We start from the raw sequence: 15,735 nt of genomic DNA on the forward strand, positions 1-15,735 counted from the left end.
AAGGTACTTGGTGACTTGCTCCTCAGTGACATCCTCATTCTCTTCAGAAGAGGAATACTCATCAGAGCTCATGAATGGCATAAGGAGGTTTAATGGAATCTCTATGGTCTCTAGTTGAGCCTCAGATTCTTTTGGTTCCTTAGAGGGAAACTCCTTATTGACCACTGGACGTCCCAGGAGGTCTTCCTCCTTGGGATTCACGTCCTCTCCTTCCTTTACAGGTTCGGCCATGGTGATCAATTCAATGGCCTTGCACTCTCCTTTTGGATTTTCTTCTGTATTGCTTGGGAGAGTACTAGGAGGAATTTCAGTGATCCTTTTACTCAGCTGGCCCACTTGTGCTTCCAAATTTCTAATGGAAGACCTTGTTTTATTCATGAAACTCACAGTGGCCTTGGATAGATCAGAGACTAAGTTTGCTAGATTAGAAGTATTTTGTTCAGAGTTCTCTGTCAGTTGCTGAGTGGATGATGGAAAAGGTTTACTATTGTTAAACTTGTATCTTCCACCATTATTAAAGCCTTGTTGAGGCTTTTGTTGATCCTTCCATGAGAGATTTGGATGATTTCTCCATGATGGATTATAGGTGTTTCCATAAGGTTCACCTAAGTAATTCACCTCTGCTATTGCAGGGTTCTCAGGATCATAAACATCTTCTTCAGAAGATGCCTCTTGAGTACTGTTGGATGCAGCTTGCATTCCATTTAGACTCTGAGAAATCATATTGACTTGCTGAGTCAATATTTTATTCTAAGCCAATATGGCATTCACAGTATCAATTTCAAGAACTCCCTTCTTCATAGGCGTCCCATTACTCATAGGATTCCTCTCAGAAGTATACATGAACTGGTTATTAGCAACCATGTCAATGAGTTCTTGAGCTTTTGCAGGCGTTTTCTTTAGGTGAATGGATCCACCTGCAGAAGTATCCAATGACATCTTTGATAGCTCAGATAAACCATCATAGAATATATCCAGGATGGTCCATTCTGAAAGCATATTAGAAGGACACTTTTTGGTCAGCTGCTTGTATCTTTCCCAAGCTTCATAGAGGGATTCACCTTCTTTCTGTCTGAAGGTTTGAACATCCACTCTAAGCTTGCTCAGCTTTTGAGGAGGAAAGAACTTGGCTAAGAAAGCCATGACCAGCTTATCCCAAGAGTTCAGGCTGTCTTTGGGTTGAGAGTCGAATCACACTCTAGCTCTGTCTCTTACAGCAAAAGGGAAAAGCATGAGCCTGTAGACTTCAGGATCTACTCCATTAGTCTTAACAGTATCACATATCTACAAAAATTCAGTTAAGAACTGAAAAGGATCTTCAGATGGAAGTCCATGAAACTTGCAGTTCTGCTGCATCAGAGAAACTAATTGAGGTTTCAGCTCAAAGTTGTTTGCTCCAATGGCAGGAATGGAGATACTTCTTCCAAGTAAATTGGAATTTGGTGCAGTAAAGTCACCAAGCATTCTCCTTGCATTATTGTTGTTGGGTTCGGCTGCCATCTCCTTTACTTGTTCGAAATTTTCAATAAGGTTGTCTCTGGATTGTTGTAATTTAGCTTCTCTTAGTTTCCTCTTTAGAGTCCTTTCAGGTTCTGGATCAGCTTCAACAAGAATGCCTTTTTCCTTGTTCCTGCTCATAAGAAAGAGAAGAGAACAAGAAAAGAAGAGGAATCCTCTATATCACAGTAAAGAGGTTCCTTATTGTTAGTAGAAGAAGAAAAGGAATAGGGATGAAGAAGAATGAAGAATCCAAACACAAGGGTAAGGATAGGAGCAGTGATGTGAGATGAAGAGAAGTGTTAGTAGATGAATAAATAATTAGAAGGAGATGAGGGAGAAGGATTTTCGAAAATTATTTTTGAAAAAGGTTAGTAATTTTCGAAAATTAAAAATCAAAAATTAAAATAATTAGTTAATTAAAAAGAAATTTTTGAAAAAGGGGGAAGATATTTTCGAAAATTAGAGAGAGAGAGAGAGTTAGTTAGGTAGTTTTGAAAAAGATAAGAAACAAACAAAAAGTTAGTTAGTTAGTTGAAACAAATTTTTAAAAGATAAGAAGTTAGGAAGTTAGAAAAGGTATTTTGAAATCAAATTTTTGAAAAATATAAGATAAGAAGATATTTTTGAAAAGATATGATTTGAAATTAGTTTTGAAAAAGATTTGATTTTTAAAATCACAATTAATGACTTGATTCACAAGAAATCACAAGATATGATTCTAGAACTCAAAGTTTGAATCTTTCTTAACAAGCAAGTAACAAACTTGAAATTTTTGAATCAAAACATTAATTGATGATGTTATTTTCGAAAATTATGATATAAAATTAGAAAAAGATTTTGAAAATATTTTTATAATTTTCGAAAATAACTAAGAAAAAATGAAAAAGATTTGATTTTTGAAAAAGATTTTGAAAAAGATAAGATTTTCAAATTGAAGATTTGATTTGACTCATAAAAACAACTAGATTTTAAAAATTTTTAAAAAAAAGTCAAATCTAATTTTCAAAATTTTAAGAGAGAAAAAGGGAAAGATATATTTTTTTTTTGATTTTTGAATTTTTTTGAATTTTTATGATGAGAGAGAAAAACATGAAAAATGACTCAATGCATGAAAGTTATGGATCAAAGTATGTGATGAATGCAAGAACACTATGAATGTCAAGATGAACACCAAGAACACTTTGAATGTCAAGATGAACATCAAGAACTTATTTTTGAAAATTTTTATATGCAAAGAAAACATGCAAGACACCAAACTTAGAAATCTTTCATGTTTAGACACTATGAATGCAAAAATGCACATGAAAAACAAGAAAAGATGCAAAACAAGAAAACATCAAGATCAAACAAGAAGACTTACCAAGAACAACTTGAAGATCATGAAGAACACTATGGATGCATGAATTTTTCGAAAAATGCAAGATGAACATGCAATTGACACCAAACTTTAAAATCTGATTCAAGACTCAAACAAGAAACACAAAATATTTTTGATTTTTTTTTATTTTATGATTTTTTTTGTATTTTCTTTTAATTTTTTCGAAAATCATTTGAAAAAGAAAAATAAGGGTTCCAAAATTTTTAATATGAATTCCAGGAATCTTATGCTCTTTAGTCTAAAGCTCCAATCAAAGGGTCAGACATGGCTTAATAGCCAGCCAAGCTTTAGTAAAAATATGAGTGTAATTCATTCAATTTTAAGCCAAAACCTCTGTCCAAAAGAATTTAGACATGGTTTTATAGCCAGCATGCTTCAACATGCTTCATGAAACTCTAGAATTCATTCTTAAAAATTCTAAAGAAAAATATATTTTTGAAAACATTTTTATTTTAAAATTTTTTTTTCGAAAATAAAGGAGAAATTTTTGAAAGATTTTTTGAAAAATTTTTGAAAAATTTTTGAAAAGAAAACGAAAACAAAGTTACCCAATCTGAGCAACAAGATGAACCGTTAGTTGTCCAAACTCGAACAATCCCCGGCAACAGCGCCAAAAACTTGGTGCACGAAATTGTGATCTCTGGTAATGGCTCCAAAAACTTGGTGCTCTAATCTCAATTCATAATTTGTCACAACTTCGATACAACTAACCAGCAAGTGCACTGGGTCGTCCAAGTAATAAACCTTACGTGAGTAAGGGTCGATCCCACGAATATTGTTGGTATGAAGCAAGCTATGGTCACCTTGTAAATCTCAGTCAGGCGGATAATAATTGATTATGGAGTTTTCGAATATTAATAATAAATAGACAGAAAATAAAGATAGAAACACTTATGTAATTCATCGGTGAGCATTTCAGATAAGCGTGTAGAGATGCTTTCGTTCCTCTGAATCTCTGCTTTCCCGCTGTCTTCATCCAATCAGTCTTACTCCTTTCCATGGCTGGCTTTATACAAGGGCATCACCGTTGTCAATGGTTACATCCCCTCCTCTTGTGAAAATGGTCCAAATGCTCTGTCACAGCACGGCTAATCATCTGAGGTTCCCAATCATGCTGGAATAGGATTCACCCTCCTTTTGCGTCTGTCACTACGCCCAGCAATCGCGAGTTTGAAGCTCGTCACAGTCATTCAATCCAAGAATCCTACTCAGAATACCACAGACAAGGTTTAGACCTTTCGGATTCTCATGAATGCCCCCATCAATCTAGCTTACACCACGAAGATTCTGATTAAGAGATCTAAGAGATAATCATTCAATCGAAGGTAGAACGGAAGTGGTTGTCAGGCACGCGTTCATGGGGAATGATGATGATTGTCACGTTCATCACATTCAGGTTGAAGTGCAAATGAATATCTTAGAAGCGGAATAAGTTGAATTGAATAGAAAACAGTAGTACTTTGCATTAATATTTGAGGAACAGCAGAGCTCCACACCTTAATCTATGAAGTGTAGAAACTCTACCGTTGAAAATACATAAGTGAAAGGTCCAGGCATGGCCGAATGGCCAGCCCCCAAAACGTGATCTAAGATAGCATACAACTGATCAAAAAGATGCAATCCAGGATGTCTAATACAATAGTAAACAGTCCTATTTATACTAAACTAGTTACTAGGGTTTACAGAAGTAAGTAATTGATGCATAAATCCACTTCCGGGGCCCACTTGGTGTGTGCTTGGGCTGAGCTTGAATGTTCCACGTGCAGAGGCTCTTTTTGGAGTTGAATGCCAGCTTTTGTGCCAGTTTGGGCGTTGAACTCCACTTTGCAACTTGTTTCTGGCGCTGGACGCCAGAATTGGGTAGAGAACTGGCGTTGAACGCCAGTTTGCGTCGTCTAAACTTGGGCAAAGTATGGACTATTAAATATTGATAGAAAGCCCTGGATGTCTACTTTCCAACGCAATTGGAAGCGTGCCATTTTGAGTTCTGTCGCTCCAGAAAATCCATTTTGAGTGCAGGGAGGTCAGAATCCAAAAGCATCAGCAGTCCTTCTTCAACCTCTGAATCTGATTTTTGCTCAAGTCCCTCAATTTCAGCCAGAAAATACCTGAAATCATAGAAAAATACATAAACTCATAGTAAAGTCCAGAAATGTGAATTTAACATAAAAACTAATAAAAACATCCCTAGAAGTAACCAGATTCTACTAAAAACATACTAAAAACAATGCCAAAAAGCGTATAAATTATCCGCTCATCATGATGCCAGGGCATTTTGGCCAGTTTCACTGACCTTTTCTTTATGGTTTTAGGGTAGTTTCATGCACTTTCTTAGGAAATAAACAAGTTTTGGGTAGAATTTTACTTACATCTTGATTCAAGCAAACATTGTGCACTTTACATGATTTCATGAGAATTATGCATGAATTAAATGACAAATTGGATGATGCATGTCTCATGACTTGGACTAGAACTTTGATGCACTCTACTGCTTGATTTTAGGACAAAGGAAGCAAGGAAGAACCACGTTAGCAGCCACGTTAGTCTAACTAACGTGACCTCTAACATGGAAGGGGAGCTAGCTTGCAACGTTAATGAGAAAAGTAATCCCCAATAACGTCCTCGAAGCCATCATAGCCCACGTTAATTGCCACGTTAACTACATTAACATGGTAGTTAACGTGGAAGAAGAAAAGGAAGCCAATGTTAGTGACACTCACCTTTGTCACTAACGTTGGACCATGCTCATATTGGCCACGTTAAGAGCCACGTTAACTCAATTAACGTGGACTCTAACGTGGGGAAGCAAAAGAATGGCCAACGTTAGTGACACTCACCTTTGTCACTAACGTTGGACTAAGCCACTTTGAGCCACGTTAGTTGCCACGTTAACTTAGTTAACGTGGAGGGAGCAAAGAATCGCCAACGGTAGTGACACCCACCTTTGTCACTAACGTTGGAATGAGCCACCATGAGCAACGTTAACTCCCACGTTAACTTAGTTAACGGTTAAATAAGTTAACGTGGAAGCTAACATGGAGGAAAGAATGATGAGCCAACGTTAGTGACACTCACCTTTGTCACTAACGTTGGAGATGGCTATCACTACCACGTTAGAAGCCACGTTAACCTAGTTAACGTGAACTCTAACGTGGGAAGTAGGGGCGTTTTGGAACGTTAGTGACAAAGGTAAGTGTCACTAACGTTCTCGAAGATTTGGCAAGCATATGTTAAAGGTCACGTTAGCCACACTAATGTGAACTCTAACTTAGGGGGAAGGGAGGACTCTCAACGTTATTGGAAAAGGTAAGTCCCAATAACGTGTGCGAAGGACCAAGAGGCAACGTTAGTAGTCACGTTGGTGCCACTAACGTTGAAGTTAACGTAGATCATCCCTGGGTTAGGAACGTTAGTGAAAAAGGTGATTGTCACTAACGTTCTCGAACCCACACTTTCACTTAACGTTAACGCCACTAACGTCCTAAGCTAAAGTCCCTACCTGCTTCACACTTTCTCTCTGTAAGTAAAGCTAAGTCCACTGAAGAGGATAACTGCTTCAAACTCAAGATCCAAAGGCCCATATCCAAGACTTGAAGAACCAACTAGAAGATCAGAAGAGTAGTATATATAGGGGTAGTTTTGAATTAGAAAAAGGGAAGAGCTTTTTGGCATTATTAGAATTACTCTCTGTATTTTACTTTCTCTGCAACTTTTAGTTTAATTCTGAGAATGTACTCTCCATCTATGCTTTTCATTTCCAGAGCTATGAACAACTAAACCCCTTTCATTGGGTTAGGGAGCTCTGTTGTAATTTGATGGATCAATAATAGTTTTCATTATCCTTCTTCTCTCTTTTCTCTTGATTTTACTAGAAAGCTTTCAATCTTCATCCAATTGAATAGTTATCTTGGAAAAGAAGCTATTCATACTTGGATCTCTTATGAACCTTAGAAGAGGAATGAAGAGATCATGCTAGAATTGCTTTCTCATGTTGGACCAAATTGGGGTTTGGGCGGATATGGTGACATATAATTCTCCCAATACTTTGATTTGGAAATACATGTGGTATAATCAGTGACCACACTTTATCTCTTCTCATGAGCAATTAGACCAAGGAATTGGCTAATTATCTGATTTGAGAGATTGAATTACCAAGGAATTGGAATTAAATCACTTAAGATTGCCAAGGAGATCAATGAATGCATTGATTGAGGAAGAGATGAAAATGAACTTGATCCGGAGAATGCGAAATCTCCTAAGCCCAATGAACTCCCCATTTCTGATCTTACCTATTCTCTTTACTTTCTGCTATTTACTTTCATGCTAAACTCCCCTTCCCCATTTAAGATTCTGCAATTTACCTTCCATCATTTATTTTCTGCAATTTACTTTTTCGCCATTTAATTTCCTACAATTCTCAACCCAATTTCTGCTTAGCTCAACTAGAACCTTCTTCCAATTAAAGTTGCTTGACCAATCAATCCCTGTGGGATTCGACCTCACTCTATTGTGAGTTTTTACTTGACGACATTTCGGTATACTTGCCGAGGGAGATTTGTTAAAGGACAAGTTTCCGTGCATCAGTAGTGGATATCTTTAATTGCAAGTTTATTCTCAATTTTACAATGTCTCTCATCCTTGCTCTCCAAGTGTTTGAGAAAATGCCAACTTTAGCTATGGAGTAGACTTTTCATTCTTGGCTAGGGGGTTAAGGTATTAGAGACACTTGAATCATCAATGTCTTTTGTTGATTATCAATTGGAGATTGCTAATTGATTTGCATGTCACTAAAGCTAGACTTTCCTAGGGTTAGACTAGGACTTGTGAATCCAAATTGATTACTCTCACTTAACTTTCCTCACACTAGAGGTTAACTAAGTGAAGCAATAACTAATTGTGGTCACAATTGATGGAGATTATGATGATAGGAAGTCCAACTCTTACCCCTAGCCATGGCTTTTATATAGCTTGATTTTCATTCACACTTTTAGCTTATTCCTTTCTTGCATTAAACTCCAAAACACCAATACAACTTCTATTCCGAGGGTTACCTGAAACTGTAGCTCGATCTCATACGAGATCTTCTGTGCTGGTCGGAGCTGACGTGTTCGGCTGGTGGATGGCGGCCGGAGCTAGTGCGTCCGACTTGTTGGACTGACAATGCTGCTGATCCTTTGTCACCGGAGGGTGGTGGTACCTGCAAGGGACTCCGATGCTTAAGTTAGCAAGGGTATTAAGTAGGTTTTTAGTAGAATCAGAGTATGAGTTATACCTGGGTGTTCCAGTGTATTTATAATGGTTTGGAGTGACCTTTTTAGATAAGATAAGTTAGTTATTTTATCTTATCTTTATCTTTTGGTGAGGTCAGCTTATCTTTCAAGGGAACCGCCCTTCTCTCTGTAGGCTTGGGCTGCCTTTGGATTTGGGTCATGTTCCTCTATTTGGGCCCTTTTTTGGGCTTTCCTGGTGATTTAGCCAAGCTCTTTGAGAAGAGGTCGAATGGTTTGACCTGAAGAGGTTAGTCGCTTTGTTGTTAATCATCCCGGGTCGGACAGCTCGACCCAGGGTATGAACAGTGCCCCTGCTCGAGCTTGGTCTTTCCTTTGAGGTCGAGTCTTAGTTTTAGGACTTCGGACCTTTTTCTGGTGAAGCCGAACTCGAGTATTCTGTCGATTTCCTCCTTGATGAGTCTTCTTTTGGATGTGGAACGTTTTCTTTTGCTTCTTCTTAGAAGCGCGCGCTTTTGCATTTAGCGCTCTTAGCCTTGGGAATATGCGAGGGTTTAATATCCTCATTAATTGGTTTTTAATTTCCCCATTTCTCTTAGCCTCTCTATTTTGAATTTCACACTCAGGAAAAATGGTTTCTCTTCTCCGTAACTTCCCTTTTCTTTCTCTCTTTTTGTTTTCACCTGAAGCTTGCAGTTTTTGCTTTTCTTCCTGTGACGTTGCTTGGCGATTATTAGTTCTTTCCTTATTGTGAAAGGGCGACTCCTGATTCCATCTTCTATTTTCAACTTCGTCACAACTTTCTACTTTTTCCAGGTTGGTTCTTCTTTCCGCTTTTTTACTTCCTTCGTCATCTTGCATTCGGTTTTTGGTAAAGTTTTGATTTTGCTGTGATGCATGTTGTCACTGAGGCCTTTACTTTCCTTAAAAGATTGTTCCTTTGATGTCTTTTTGCCATGTTGGTAACTGTGATGACTTTGGATATGAACAGTAATTTTGCTTATGAACATTTGTAGAAAGTAACGATTTCTCTGGTGGCTCGTTTTGATTTTGTGTCGTTTGCTTGTTTGGGGGGATCTATTTCTTTGAAAAAGGTGGCGCCTTTGATGACTTCTTCTTGATATATTTTGCTGCTTGGTAGTTCTGTTTGCTGATAAGCTGAGACTGTGAATTTGGAAGGTAGTTATTTTGACGACTTTATTTGATTTGTAGCTTTCTAGGGTAATGACTTTCTTTTCTTCTCGGGATGTTGCTTTTTGGAAAAGGGGCTGTTCTTTGCTGAGAGTTTTTTGTTGGGATGTTAATCTCATGGATTTTTTTGTTTTTTCTTGAGCCCTTATTCTGTTACTGCCTCCAAAGGTTGCCCCTGGATCTTGTCATGGGGTTTTCCTTTACACTTGTTTGTATGCTTGAGTCGTGCTCTGTTGTGAGTTAATTTTGACTTTGTCCGAGATATTTGGGTTAGTAATCTATTTTCTTCTTTCTTGTTGTAGGACTAGTTGACCTTATGTCTTCTTGCAAAAATATTGTTGAGACATCTTCCCAAGTCCCTGAGGGCATGGCTGATTGGGTGGATTCCATGGTTCTTCTATGTGTTTTATTGGTTGATTCCGAGTTTTGTCAGCAGCTTAGGCAATTTCATAGGATTTTTAGTAATGGTAGTGATGAAAAGAACTATGAGCTTATGTCTCCCACTTCTGAGGAAAGGGTTTGTTTTTCTACCCGAATTGTTGGAGAGCGCCCCTTTTTCTACGCATACGACTTCTTTTTTAGTCAGATGAATGTTACTCTTCCTTTTACCCCTTTTGAAACCAACCTCTTGTGGTCTTGTAATGTAGCTCCATCCCAACTTCACCCCAACTCTTGGGGTTTTATAAAAATCTTTCAGTTGCTGTGTCATGAACTAGATATTCCTGCTTCACAGTCCCTCTTCTTTTATCTCTTTGTTTTGACAAAGCCCGGGGTGGTTAAGAAGAAGGCCGCCTGGGTTTCTTTCCGAGCTTCCCAAGGGAAGAAGGTTTTTTCCATGTTTGATGAATCTTTTTGCGACTTCAAAAATTACTTTTTCAGGGTCCGAGCTGTTGAAGGACCTCGGCCCTTTTTTCTGGATGAGAATGATGAGCCCGCCTTTCCTTTGGAATGACAAAAGAATGTAATGGTGTCTAAATATACGTGGGAGATGTTGTGTGAGGCTGAACAAGCCTTTGTGACTGTGTTGGAAGAGAATTGGGGACAGCCTCCCCATCTTGATACAAAGAAATTCTTGGAAAATCCCTCTCTTCTCCGAGCTGAGCTGGGTAGTGGTCGATTTCTCTTTTGTTTTTTGCTTATTTTGTCGAGTTTTATCTCTTTTCTTTTTTGATTCATAACTTGGTTTCTCGCTGTGATGTTTGTTTGCAGAGATAATTAAAAATAATGAATCCATGAAGGCCTTTAAAAAGGCAAGGAAGGCTACTGCAGCTCAGAACATCTTGGCCAAAGCGTCCGGGGAGGGGTTTTCCCAAGTTCAGTCAAAGCCCTCCGTGCCGAGCTCTCCTGGGCCGAGAAAGATGATCCCCACTCCCCGGGTTCGTTTGGTTGATCCTTCGCAGGCTTCTACTGCTATCTCTGGTGCTTCTCCTCCGAAAAAACAAAAAACAACTGAGCCTTTTAATCTTGATGCTCCTGACTTTGATGCGGTTGAGTTTGTAGATCATCAGATCGGTCCTTATGGTATCATCCCTACTGACGATGTCTCTCTTCTTCGCCATTTGAACTTTATTACTCGGAGCAGTATCAAGATGGCGCATATGGGAGCTGCCATGTACCGAATTGCCCTGGATCTTCCCCTTCATGCTACCAAGGCCTTTATGGAGGAGGCTAAGCGGCAGTTCGACAGGATGAAGGGTTTGAAGGAGGAGCTCCAAATGAAAGTGACCAAGCTGGAGAAGGAGTTGGAGGGCAAAAAGGCTAGTTCTATTGCTTTGGCAGCTTCTCTGAGGTTGGCTGAAGACACGGTATTGAGGCACAAAGAGAGCTATGTCACGACCTATAGGGAAGTAATGCGTCTGACGTTGGAATTTTTGCCAGTAAAAATTTCATAAAAACAGTCGTGTTGTAGATATAGTCTCTAAACCGACAGAAATCCCTTCGTACAAACGTTTTGGTTGTCACAAGTAACAAACCCCTTTTAAAATTGATAACCGAGTATTTAAACCTCAGGTCGTCTTCTCAAAGAACTGCAAGGAAGTATGTTCTTATTATTGGCTATAAGGGTTGTAATCGGGGTTTAGAAGGTGAGAAGCAAGTGATTTGAATGACAAGTAAAGTAAATGGCAATTAAAATAAATAAATACTGTAAAGCAAACTTCTGGCAAGGTAAAAGGAATTGGAAGTCCAACTTGGTTATCTCCCTCAGCAATGATGAAAGTTGAATCTAAATTCCACTTAGTTAACCTTTACTAAAGTAAAGGAAAGGCAAGGGACTAATTAGTTTGACCTTCGAATCCTATTTATTTCCTAAGAAAAAGTTGGAATTATTGAAGTTCAGTTCAATTAGCAAGATAACGATTATTAATTATGTTGAGTTTGATAACTGTTGAGTTACTGATTTCTTAACCAAGACCAAAAAGGGAGAAAGTAAATTGCTGGAATAGAATATCTTCAGATTGGAAACAATGGTAACACAAATTAAAGAGAAAGCAATCAATAACTGAAATACCTCAAATGTCATTAATTCAAATAACAATCTGTAACATGGAATAATTCATAATTTAAATTATAAAAGTGAATAATCAACTCAAGTGCTGGAATAAATAAATAAAAGTGAAAAGGGAAGCTTAAAACAAGAAACATAAAACCTGGATTGAGAGTCACTCTTAAAAACTAAGAGAAGTCCTAAATCCTAATCCTAAGAGAGAGAGGAGAGAACCTCTCTCAAACTAAATCTAAATCATGGAAAGTAGTAAAAACTGAGAGCTCCCTTTGAATGGATGCATTCCCCCACTTTATAGCCTCTAGTCTGTGTGTTCTGCACCTGGATCTGGGCCAAGAGGGCTTCAGAAATCGCTGGGGGCGTATTCTGTAAATTCTGATACGTGGCCTCTGTCACGCGTCCGCGCGGGTCATGCGGTCGCATCATCTGGAGTTTTCCTTGTGGCGCGGTCGCGTCGGTCACGCGTCCGCATCGAATGCGCTATGCTCAAGTCGCGCGGCCGCGTCAGTCATGCGGCCGCGTCGCTGCTTCTTCACGCATGGCACGCGATATCGTCATCCATGCGATCGTGTGGATGCCAGTTTCTTCAAAACTCCGTTTCGCACTTTCCTTCCATTTTTGTACGTTTCCTTTTCCATCCTTTAAGTCATTCTGCCTTAGAAAATCTGAAACTACTCAACATACTAATCACGGCATCAAATGGAAATAAAGGTAATTAATAATAAGCAAATATAAGATCAAAGAAGCATGTTTTCAATCATAGCTCAAAACCAGGAAGGAAAATGTAAAACATGCAAATAGTATGAATAAGTGGGTAAAGAGTTGATAAAAACCACTCAATTGAGTACAAGATAAACCATAAAATAGTGGTTTATCAACATCCCCAAACTTAAACAATAGCATGTCCTCATGCTAAGCTCAAGAGAAGCTATAAAGATGAAGAGGAATGGTAGGATGTATGAAATGCAATCCTATCTATATGAATGCAACTACATGCAAAATGTTTCTACCTACTTGGTTAAAAATAAATAAGTTCTCCAACACAAACATAAATCAGATTTCACTAATTCAAATTATACAATAAAGGACAAGTAAACTTGTAAGAAGATAGCTAATGAAAGCAGGGAACATAGAATCAAGCATTGAACCCTCACTGGTAGTGTATATCACTCTTACTCTAAGGTGTCTAGGGTCAATCACTCTACTCTTCTCTAGTCATGCTTTCTAAACCTTGTTCTTCATCTAACCAATCAACAATATTTAATATACCAATGCAAACATCATGAGGTCTCTTTCAAGGTTGTAATGGGGCTAAGGTAAGGGTAAAGGTATATATATATGGCTAAGTGAGCTTTATAAATTGAATCTTTAATTAACCTAAGCTCTCACCTAATATACATATACTCTATATACTTTTAAATTCATGCCTAGCTACCCATAATTCTCAATTTTGTATAATTCCCAAACTCATGTACCAAATTTTTCTTTAATTTTTTTATCACATGTGCATTGATCTTTTATTAAACTTAATATTGGGGTAATTTTGTCCTCTTATTTACTTATTTATTGAGTATTTTTGGATTTTTCTCTTTTTTTTTCTCTTTTTTTTAGTAGAGAAACAAACATAACTTATAAATGCACATGGATTTTTTATTATTTTTTTATTTTAGTTTTTTCATGAGTAGGTTCCCAAATTCCTGATATTCAAATAAATTAGAAATATTATACTTTTCCTTTATTAACCCATGTTCCCACAGTTTCCCCAAACTTAATTAACACACTATCTTAAGCTAACCAAAGATTCAATTGGGATAATTAATTTGTTTTCCGCTTAAGGCTAGTGATGTGGTAAGATATAGAACAAATAGAGATTTCAAGGCTCAAAGTGGCTGATAAGGGTGGTTTAAAGGGTAGGCTTATTTGGGATAAGTGAGCTAAAATCAAATAATGGCCTCAATCATATGCAAGCACGTAAATACACTAAATATTGGACATATAGACTGGAACAAAGTAAAGATCACAATTATAGAGAAGTAAACACACAAGAATAAAATATTTATGGTTAAATAATGTAACCATGTAAATAAGCTTAAAATCTCACTGGTTGTGTGTTCTTTGGCTCAAAAACCATGTTCCAAATACCACTTCAAACAAATTTAACAAAAAAAAATTTTAATTTAAATTAGTGAAATTTTTCAAAAATAGGGTCTTTAGAAGAATTTTATTACTTTAACCAAGTAGTAACTAGATGCATAAAATCAAACAAATATGCAAATGCAACAACTAATTTAACAAAGAAAATTAAAATATTGGTGTTGAAACAGAAAGGTACTAACCCATGGAGATCGGTATCGACCTCCCCACACTTAAAGATTGCACTGTCCTCGGTGCATGCTGAGATTTGCAGGTGGACGGGTTGTTTCAACTGTTGCTTTTCTCGAAGGATTGTGCAGATGGACTTGTCTGTCTCCCCATGTAAAACGTCTTCCGCTTCCCTTCCGGGTGGCCATCCTGAAAGAAAAAGGGAAGAACAGTAACCCAGAAATAGAGATAAGAAAATAAAAGAAGTATGGGTGGGTTAATGCCAAATGATAAGGGTCTCATTTACATGGAAGCTTCAACATGTAAGTGAGAAAACAATAGAAGCCATGTCATACGAGTGGTACAAAATTGCAACAATGGAGAAGAGAGTGGGGAAAGAGAGATAATATAAATTCATGTCAATGCAAAAAGTAATACAGGTATAAAAGATTGGCATTGATTTAAATAATATTACCTAACCAGAATAAAACAAGTCATAAGCACCAAGATAATACCAGAAAAGATATAACAGTTGAATAAGAACATTTGAACACCAATAGAAAAATAAAAATATGCAATGAATGAAAGTATGCAAATAAATTAAATAAAATAAAATAAAAGATAAGAAGAATGAGAAGGGAAAGAAGGGAAGAAGAAGTAAGTAAGAAAGGAGGGAGGAAAAATTAGGATTGGGAGAGAAAAGATAAGATATTTGGCAAATTAGGATAAGCTGTGCGGCGCAAGCGACGCGGTCGCGTGGGGCACGCGGTCGGGCAGCTTGCGCTTAAACTGATTGACGCGATCGCGTCGGTCACGCGGTCGCATGACCCGTTTTATGCTACTGGCGCGAGGACAGCCTCGCTCTCGGACAACTCTCTGTTCAAAAATCATTAATTGCCAAATATTGGGTGACGCGATCGCGTAGGGCACGCGATCGCGTGAGTGGGCACTTAGTAGGATGTGACGCGGCCGCGTGGGGCACACGGTCGCGTGAGATGGACTGCGCGTCCAGTGCCAGTCTAGCACCACTCTAGCACAACTTTCGGCTGTGCATCATTATTACGTCGAAATCCTGGTCACGCGGCCGCGTGGGGCACGCGGTCACGTGGGAGGCCAGTATTCCCACTCGACGCGGACGCGTCAGCGATGCGGTCGCATGGGACGATTTGTGCCACGGGCACGCCTCTAGCCACGCTCCAGTGTGACTCTCTGTTCGTTTTTATTTTCTCCCCTCTCCTTGCAATGCGGACGCGTCGCTGATGCGGTCGCGTCGCATGACGTTTTTTTTTTTTGAATGCAGAATGCAGTATGCAGAATGCAATGCTTAATATGAATGCTATGCATGATTCCAGGTTCAATAAAATGAAATAAAATTCAAAAACAATCAAAACTAAATAAAATTAAAATTGTAAAAGGAATGATCATACCATGGTGGGTTGTCTCCCACCTAGCACTTTTAGTTAAAGTCCTTAAGTTGGACATTGGAAGAGCTTCCTGCTATGGTGGCTTGTGTTTAAATTCATCCAGAAATCTCCACCAATGTTTAGAATGCCAGCAGCCTCTGGGGTCCAAAACTAGGCATGTGAAGCTTCTGAGCAGCTTCAAACAGATTTTCAGGCTCCCGAGGTGATGAA

At 38.3% G+C, this 15,735-nt stretch overlaps 1 non-coding gene across 1 annotated transcript; it reads left to right on the forward strand.

Moving 5' to 3' along the window:
• The first annotated feature begins 993 nt into the window (after positions 1 to 993).
• LOC112745130 (small nucleolar RNA R71) lies at positions 994 to 1,101 on the forward strand. The gene has a single exon (XR_003173074.1). It is a non-coding gene; the product is annotated as a small nucleolar RNA R71 (small nucleolar RNA).
• Positions 1,102 to 15,735: the final 14,634 nt, after the last annotated feature.

Source organism: Arachis hypogaea, chromosome 14 (assembly GCF_003086295.3).
Source record: "Arachis hypogaea cultivar Tifrunner chromosome 14, arahy.Tifrunner.gnm2.J5K5, whole genome shotgun sequence".
Taxonomy (NCBI): domain Eukaryota; kingdom Viridiplantae; phylum Streptophyta; class Magnoliopsida; order Fabales; family Fabaceae; genus Arachis; species Arachis hypogaea.